The sequence below is a fragment of the Lolium rigidum genome, chromosome 2 (genome assembly GCF_022539505.1).
Source record: "Lolium rigidum isolate FL_2022 chromosome 2, APGP_CSIRO_Lrig_0.1, whole genome shotgun sequence".
Lineage (NCBI taxonomy): Eukaryota > Viridiplantae > Streptophyta > Magnoliopsida > Poales > Poaceae > Lolium > Lolium rigidum.
The window spans coordinates 251,343,199-251,352,083 of NC_061509.1; positions in this window are offsets into that span (position 1 = coordinate 251,343,199).

Below are 8,885 nucleotides of genomic sequence, written 5' to 3' on the forward strand. Positions count from 1 at the left end.
TGCTCGTGCTTCCAAACACCTGAAAACCAAGTTGTTCCAAAAGTGTCCACCATAAATACCTATGCATGGCATTTCAAACCATTCCAAGTAAATTCTCATGCGCTACCTTTAAAACCTTCAAAATATTTCTCAATTTGTGTTTATGTTTCATAGCTCATGAGGAAGTATGTGGTGTTTAGCTTTCAACCTTGTCATTTACTTTTGACGGACTCTCATATGGACTAGTGGCACATCCGCTTATCCGATAATTTTGCAAAAAGAGCTGGCAATGGGATTCCCAGTCCCGAATTAATTAACTCAAATAGACACTCCTCCATGGTTTGTGATTGTTGGACGGCACCCGAAGGATTCGGTTAGCCATGGCTTGTGTAAGCAAAGGTTGGGGGGAGTGTCATCATCATAATAAAAATAAAATAAAAAGGCACTCCTTCATGGTATGAGATTGTTGGCAGGCACCCGAGGATTCGGTTAGCCATGGTTTGTGTAAGAAAGGTTGGAAGGAGTGCCACATAAATATGCAATAAGTCATGGGAGCCGCTCTTGAGAGTCCGGTTGGCGAGGTAGTTAGTGTACCCATTACCATTCGTTGACAACAACAAACACCTCTCAAAATCATTTTACTCCTGTCTTTATAAAAATGAAAAGCTCTAGCGCATGTTAATCCCTGCTTCCCTCTGCGAAGGGTCAATCTTTTACTTTTATGTTGTGTCTCCATTATTTCTTTGAGCACTATCTTGAGAGCACAACTGTCATTCTTAGTATAATATGCTTGTCTCAAAATATGATTGATTGTGGTATAACTTTGATGCTTTTATCTTTGACAATCACTATTTCTAGTCTTTCTATGAACTCCAGAGGTGCCCCGGCATTTATGTTTTGCCAATCAAATACAGGCAAGCGAGATACCACTTTATCATACTCTCTTATGAACATTGCAATCCTGCTTATATACATGATTCATGATGCTTATTATTAATTGTTGGTACCTCTTCATGACATAGCTGTTAGATGATCTTATTTGCATGTGTCTCAATATGAACTGCTTAAGTATTAGCCATAGCATGAGAATATATACATCATATGAGAAAATGTGTTCGTGAAAGTTCTTTTATCGCTCAGTTGTTAACTGAATTTCTTGAGGACAAGCAATAAGCTAAGCTTGGGGGGAGTTGATACGTCCAAAACGTATCTACTTTCCCGAACACTTTTGCTATTGTTTTGCCTCTAATTTGTGTATTTTGGATGCAACTAACACGGACTAACGCTATTTTCAGCAGAACTGCTCCCGGTGTCTCGTTTTTGTGCGAAATCCAACTTTCGGGAAAATCCTCGGAATTTATGCAGAAGGCCCTATTTTCCAAGAATACTGACGGAGCCAGAAGGACAAGTCAGGTGGAGGCCCGAGGGCCCCACACCATAGGGCGGCGCGGCCCAGGGGGGGCCCGCGCGGCCATGTGGTGTGGCCCCCTCGGCCGGCCTCCGACGCCCTCCTTCGGACTATTTATCGGCCTCGACCTAAAAACGCACGGGGGAAGTCGAAGTCGCCAGAAACCCTCCAGAACGCCGCCACATCGCGAAACTCCGTCGCGGGAGCCAGAAGTCTCCGTTCTGGCACTCCGCCGGGATGGGGAATTGGAGGAGATCATCGCCGCCATCACCGCCAACGCCTCTACATCAACCAGCCATGTTTCCCCCATCCATGTGTGAGTAATTCCCCCGCTGTAGGCCGAAGGGGATGGTAGGGATTGGATGAGATTGGTCATGTAATAGCATAAGATTGTTAGGGCATAGTGCCTAGTGTCCGTAATTGGTACTTTGATGATATTGTTGCAACTTGTTATGCTTAATGCTTATCACTAGGGCCCGAGTGCCATGATCTCAGATCTGAACATGTTATTGTTTCATCATGATATTCATTGTTTATTGATCTTACTCGCAAGTTGTATACACATGTCGTCGTCCGGAACCGATGGCCCCGAAGTGACGAAATCGGGACAACCGGAGGGAATGGTAGCGATGTGAGGATCACATGTGTTCACGGAGTGTTAATGCTTTGCTCCGGTACTCTATTAAAAGGAGTACCTTAATATCCAGTAGTTTCCCTTGAGGCCTGGCTGCCACCGGCTGGTAGGACAAAAGATGTTGTGCAAGTTTCTCATTGCGAGCACGTACGACTATATATGGAACACATGCCTATTGATTGCTTTGTACTTGGACGCCGTTTTATTGTTATCTGCAAATGCCCTGCTATGATTGTTACATGAGTTTCTCTCATCCATGCAATGCCCGTTCATCCGTCCCCGTGCCTACAGTATTTTAATCCTGCTGTTTACTAAAATCACTCACCGCTGTCTCGTTACTCTGCTCGTCGTTATTTCACTATCGCTACTCGCTATAAAGCTGTTACTACTTGATAAATTCTTGCGAGCAAGTCTGTTTCCAGTGCAGCTGAATTGACAACTCCGCTGTTAAGGCTTCCAAGTGTTCTTTGTCTCCCCTTGTGTCGAATCAATAAATTGGGTTTTACTTCCCTCGAAGACTGTTGCGATCCCCTATACTTGTGGGTCATCACCGCCCCACTCAATTTTTCTGAAACCTTGTACTGTACTTAGAAATATGTTAAGCTAAAGGCTGGTTTGCCCGCACTTAGAAATGAAATTTCCATGTTTGAAACCAAAAACCACATCTCTTGATGCTTGACTTCATAAGTCAGAGTTTAGGGATAGGGGGTAGATACATGATTTTTCTGGTTGAATATGTCTAAACCTTGTTTATCAACTTGAATGCTTACTATATGACATACGAAGACTATTTGCTAACGGAGGGAGTAAGCACTCTAGCTATGAAAAGTACCAAACGATGCATACCAAAATGATTTTTGCATCACTTATCATATGTTTGCCCATTTGAATCTTGTCAAATCCTAGATTTGACCAAGATAATTTAAACAAGTTTAAAACATGAAAATGAAAAAAGGGAAGCTTGTATTCTTAGTCACTCTAAAATGAAGTTTGGGGAGGTTTTTGAAATTTCCATGTTTGAAACCCAAAACCACTTCTCTTCATGCTTGACTTCATAAGACAGAGTTTAGGGTTAGGGGGTAGATACATGATTTTTCTGGTTTGAATATGTCTAGACCTTATTTATCAACTTAATTGAATGCCTACTATATAACATAAGAAGACCTTTTTTTTGAATTTTTATAAACCATTTGAATCTTGGTAAAATCCTAGGTTTCACTAAGATTTGAATAAGTTTAAAACATGAATATGAAAAACTAAGCATGCATGTATGGTTCTTAATTAATCACTTCGAAATGAAGCTCTTGGGAGGGTTTTTGAAATTTCCATGTTTGAAACCAAAAACCACATATCTTCATGCGCTTGACTTCATGAGACAGAGTTTAGGGTTAGGGGGTAGATACATGATTTCTCTGGTTTGAATATGTCTAGACCTTGTTTATCAACTTAATTGAATGCTTACAATATGACATAAGAAGACTATGTGCCTTGATTTTTCATTTTTTTTAAATTTTGCCATTTGAATCTTGGTCAAATCCTAGGTTTGACCATGATTTAAACAATTTTAAAACATGAATATGAAAAATTAAACATGTATCCTTCGTAGTCACTCCAAAATGAAGCTCTTGAGAGGGTTTTTGAAATTTCCATGTTTGAAACCAAAAAACCGCGTACTTCTCTTCATGCTTGACTTCATAAGACAGAGTTTCGGGATAAGGGTAGCTTGATACATGAATTTTCTGGTTTGAATATCTCTAGACCTTGTTTATCAACTTAATTGAATGCTTACTAGATGACATAAGATGACTATGTGCATTGGTTTTTCATTTTATTTTATTTTTAATTTTTAAGCCCATTTGAATCTTGGTCAAATCCTAGGTTTGACCATGATTTAAACAAGTTGAAAACATGAATATGAAAATTAAGCATATATCCTTCTTAGTCACTCCAGAATGAAGCTCTTGGGAGGGTTTTTGAAATTTCCATGTTTGAAACCGGCCAAAAACCACATATCTTCATGCTTGACTTCATGAGACAGAGTTTAGGGTTAGGGGGTAGACACATGATTTCTCTGGTTTGAATATATCTAGACCTTGTCTATCAACTTAATTGAATGCTTATTATGTGACATAAGAATACTATGTGCCTTGATTTTCCATTTTTTGTTTTTCTGAATTTTTATGCCCATTTGAATCTTGGTCAAATCCTAGGTTTGGCCATGATTTAAACAAGTTTAAAACATGAATATGAAAAAATAAGCATATATCCTTCTTAGTCACTCCAAAATGTAGATCTTGGTAGGGTTTTTGAAATTTCCATGTTTGAAACCAAAAACCACTTCTCTTCATGCATGCCTTGACTTCATAAGACAGAGTTTAGGGTTAGGGGTAGCTAGATACTTGATTTTTCTGGTTTGAATATGTCTAGACATTGTTTATCAACTTAATTGAATGCTTACTATATGACATAAGAAGACTATGTGCCTTGGTTTTTCATTTATTTTGATTTATTTTGAATTTTTATGCCCATTTGAATCTTGGTCAAATCCTAGGTTTGACCATGATTTAAACAAGTTTAAAACATGAATATGAAAAATTAAGCATGTATCATTCTTAGTCACTCCAAAATGTAGCTTTTGGGAGGGTTTTTGAAATTTCCATGTTTGAAACCAAAAAACCGCGTACTTCTCTTCATGCTTGACTTCATAAGACAGAGTTTGGGGATAGGCCGGGGTAGCTTGATACATGAATTTTCTGGTTTGAATATGTCTAGACCTTGTTTATCAACTTAATTGAATGCTTACTAGATGACATAAGATGACTATGTGCATTGGTTTTTCATTTTATTGTTTTTTTTTAATTTTTATGCCCATTTGAATCTTGGTCAAATCCTAGGTTTGACCATGATTTAAACAAGTTTAAAACATGAATATGAAAAATTAAACATGTATCCTTCGTAGTCACTCCAAAATGAAGCTCGATCTTGAGAGGGTTTTTGAAATTTCCATGTTTGAAACCAAAAAACCACGTACTTCTCTTCATGCTAGACTTCATAAGATAGAGTTTGGGGTTAGGGGTAGCTTGATACATAAATTTTCTGGTTTGAATATGTCTAGACATTGTTTATCAACTTAATTGAATACTTAATTACTAGATGACATAAGATGACTATGTGCATTGGTTTTTCATTTTTTTTGAATTTTTATGCCCATTTGAATCTTGGTCAAATCCTAGGCTTGACCATGATTTAATCAAGTTTAAAACATGAATATGAAAAATTAAGCATATATCCTTCTTATTAGTCACTCCAATATGTAGCTCTTGGGAGGGTTTTTGAAATTTCCATGCTTGAAAACCAAAAACCACTTCTCTTCATGCATGCTTGACTTCATAAGACATAGTTTAGGGTTAGGGGGTAGATACATGATTTTCCTGCTAGTTTGAATATGTCTAGACCTTGTTTATCAATCTAATTGAATGCTTACTATATATGACATGAGCAGACCTTGGTTTTAATTTTTTTATACCCATTTGATTCTTCGTCAAATCCTAGGTTTGTTGACCTAGATTTGAACAAGTTTAAAACATGAGTATGAAAAAAGTAAGCAGATACGTGATACGCGTATAGCACGCGTCCGTTGGGAACCCAGGAAGGTGTGATGCGTACAGCGGCAAGTTTTCCCTCAGTATGAAACCAAGGTTTATCGAACCAGTAGGAGCCAAGAAGCACGTTGAAGGTTGATGGCGGCGAGATGTAGTGCGGCGCAACACCAGGGATTCCGGCGCCAACGTGGAACCCGCACAACACAAACCAAGTACTTTGCCCCAACGAAACAAGACGAGGTTGTCAATCTCACCGGCTTGCTGTAACAAAGGATTAGATGTATAGTGTGGATGATGATTGTTTGCAGAAAACAGTAGAACAAGTATTGCAGTAGATTGTATTTTAGTATAGAGAATTGGACCGGGGTCCACAGTTCACTAGAGGTGTCTCTCCCATAAGATAAACAGCATGTTGGGTGAACAAATTACAGTTGGGCAATAGACAAATAGAGAGGGCATGACCATGCACATACATATTATGATGAGTATTATGAGATTTAATTGGGCATTACGACAAAGTACATAGACCGCTATCCAGACATGCATCTATGCCTAAAAAGTCCACCTTCAGAGTTATCATCCGAACCCCTTCCAGTATTAAGTTGCTAACAACAGACAATTGCATTAAGTATTGCGCGTAATGTAATCGAGTGACTACATCCTCGGACATAGCACCAATGTTTTATCCCTAGTGGCAACAACACATCCATAACCTTAGAGGTTTCTCTCACTCCCCGCATTCACGGAGACATGAACCCACTATCGAGCATAAATACTCCCTCTTGGAGTTACTAGCATCAACTTGGCCAGAGCATCTACTAATAACGGAGAGCATGCAAGATCATAAACAACACATAGACATGAATTGATAATCAACATAACATAGTATTCTCTATTCATCGGATTCTAACAAACACAACATATAGAATTACAGATAGATGATCTTGATCATGTTCGGCAGCTCACAAGACCCGACAATTAAGCACAATGAGGAGAAGACAACCATCTAGCTACTGCTATGGACCCATAGTCCAGGGGTAGACTACTCACACATCACTCCGGAGGCGACCATGGCGGCGTAGAGTCCTCCGGGAGATGATTCCCCTCTCCGGCAGGGTGCCGGAGGCGATCTCCCGAATCCCCCGAGATGGGATTGGCGGCGGCGTCTCCGGAAGGTTTTCCGTATCGTGGCTCTCGATGCGGGGGTTTCGCGACGAAGGCTATTTGTAGGCGGAAGGGCAGGTCAAGGGCGCCACGAGGGGCCCACACTACAGGTCGGCGCGGCCAAGACCCGGGCCGCGCCGCCCTATAGTCCGGCCACCTCGTGGCCCCACTTCGTCTCCTCTTCGGTCTTCCGGAAGCTTCGTGGCAAAATAGGACCCCGGGCGTTGATTTCGTCCAATTCCGAGAATATTTCCTTACTAGGATTTCTGAAACCAAAAACAGCAGAAAACAAAGAATCGGCACTTCGGCATCTTGTTAATAGGTTAGTTCCAGTAAAATGCACGAATATGACATAAAGTGTGCATAAAACATGTAGATATCATCAATAATGTGGCATGGAACATAAGAAATTATCGATACGTCGGAGACGTATCAGCATCCCCAAGCTTAGTTCCTGCTCGTCCCGAGCAGGTAAACGATAAACAAATATAATTTCTGGAGTGACATGCCATCATAACCTTGATCATACTATTTGTAAGGCATATGTAGTGAATGCAGCGATCAAAACAATGTATATGACATGAGTAAACAAGTGAATCATATAGCAAATACTTTTCATGAATAGTACTTAAAGACAAGCATCAAGTCTTGCATAAGAGTTAACTCATAAAGCAATAATTCATAGTAGAGGCATTGAAGAAACACATAGGAAGATGAAGTTTCAGCGGTTGCTTTCAACTTGTAACATGTATATCTCATGGATATTGTCAACATAGAGTAATATAACAAGTGCAATAGGCAAATATGTAGGAATCAATGCACAGTTCACACAAGTGTTTGCTTCTTGAGGTGGAGAGAGATAGGTGAACTGACTCAACATAAAAGTAAAAGAATGGTCCTTCAAAGAGGAAAGCATCGATTGCTATATTTGTGCTAGAGCTTTGATTTTGAAAACATATAGAGAGCATAAAAGTAAAATTTTGAGAGGTGTTTGTTGTTGTCAACGAATGGTAGTGGGCACTCTAACCCCTTGCCAGGCAAACCTTCAAAGAGCGGCTCCCATTTTATTTTATTTTTGTGTGGCACTCCTTCCAACCTTTCTTTCACAAACCATGGCTAACCGAATCCTTCGGGTGCCTGCCAACAATCTCATACCATGAAGGAGTGCCTTTTTATTTTAGTTTTATTATGATGACACTCCTCCCAACCTTTGCTTTCACAATCCATGGCTAACCGAATCCTTCGGGTGCCGTCCAACAATCACATACCATGGAGGAGTGTCTATTTTTATTAGTTAATTTGGGACTGGGAATCCCATTGCCAGCTCTTTTTGCAAAATTATTGGATAAGCGGATGAAGCCACTAGTCCATTGGTGAAAGTTGCCCAACAAGATTGAAAGATAAACACCACATACTTCCTCATGAGCTATAAAACATTAACACAAATTGAGAAGCATTTTGAATTGTTTAAAGGTAGCACTCAAGCAATTTACTTTGGAATGGCGGGAAATACCATGTAGTAGGTAGGTATGGTGGACACAAATGGCATAGTGGTTGGCTCAAGTATTTTGGATGCATGAGAAGTATTACCTCTCGATACAAGGTTTAGGCTAGCAAGGCTATTTGAAACAAACACAAGGATGAACCGGTGCAACAAAACTCACATAAAAGACATATTGAAAACATTATAAGACTCTACACCGTCTTCCTTGTTGTTCAAACTCAATACTAGAAATTATCTAGACTTTAGAAAGACCAAATATGCAAACCAAATTTTAGCATGCTCTATGTATTTCTTCATTAATGGGTGCAAAGCATATGATGCAAGAGCTTAAACATGAGCACAACAATTGCCAAGTATCACATTATCCAAGACATTATAGCAATTACTACATGTATCATTTTCCAATTCCAACCATATAACAATTTAACGAAGAAGAAACTTCGCCATGAATACTATGAGTAGAGCCTAAGGACATATTTGTCCATATGCTACAGCGGAGCGTGTCTCTCCCCCACACAATGAATGCTAGGATCCATTTTATTCAAACAAAACAAAAACAAAAACAAACTGACGCTCCAAGCAAAGCACATAAGC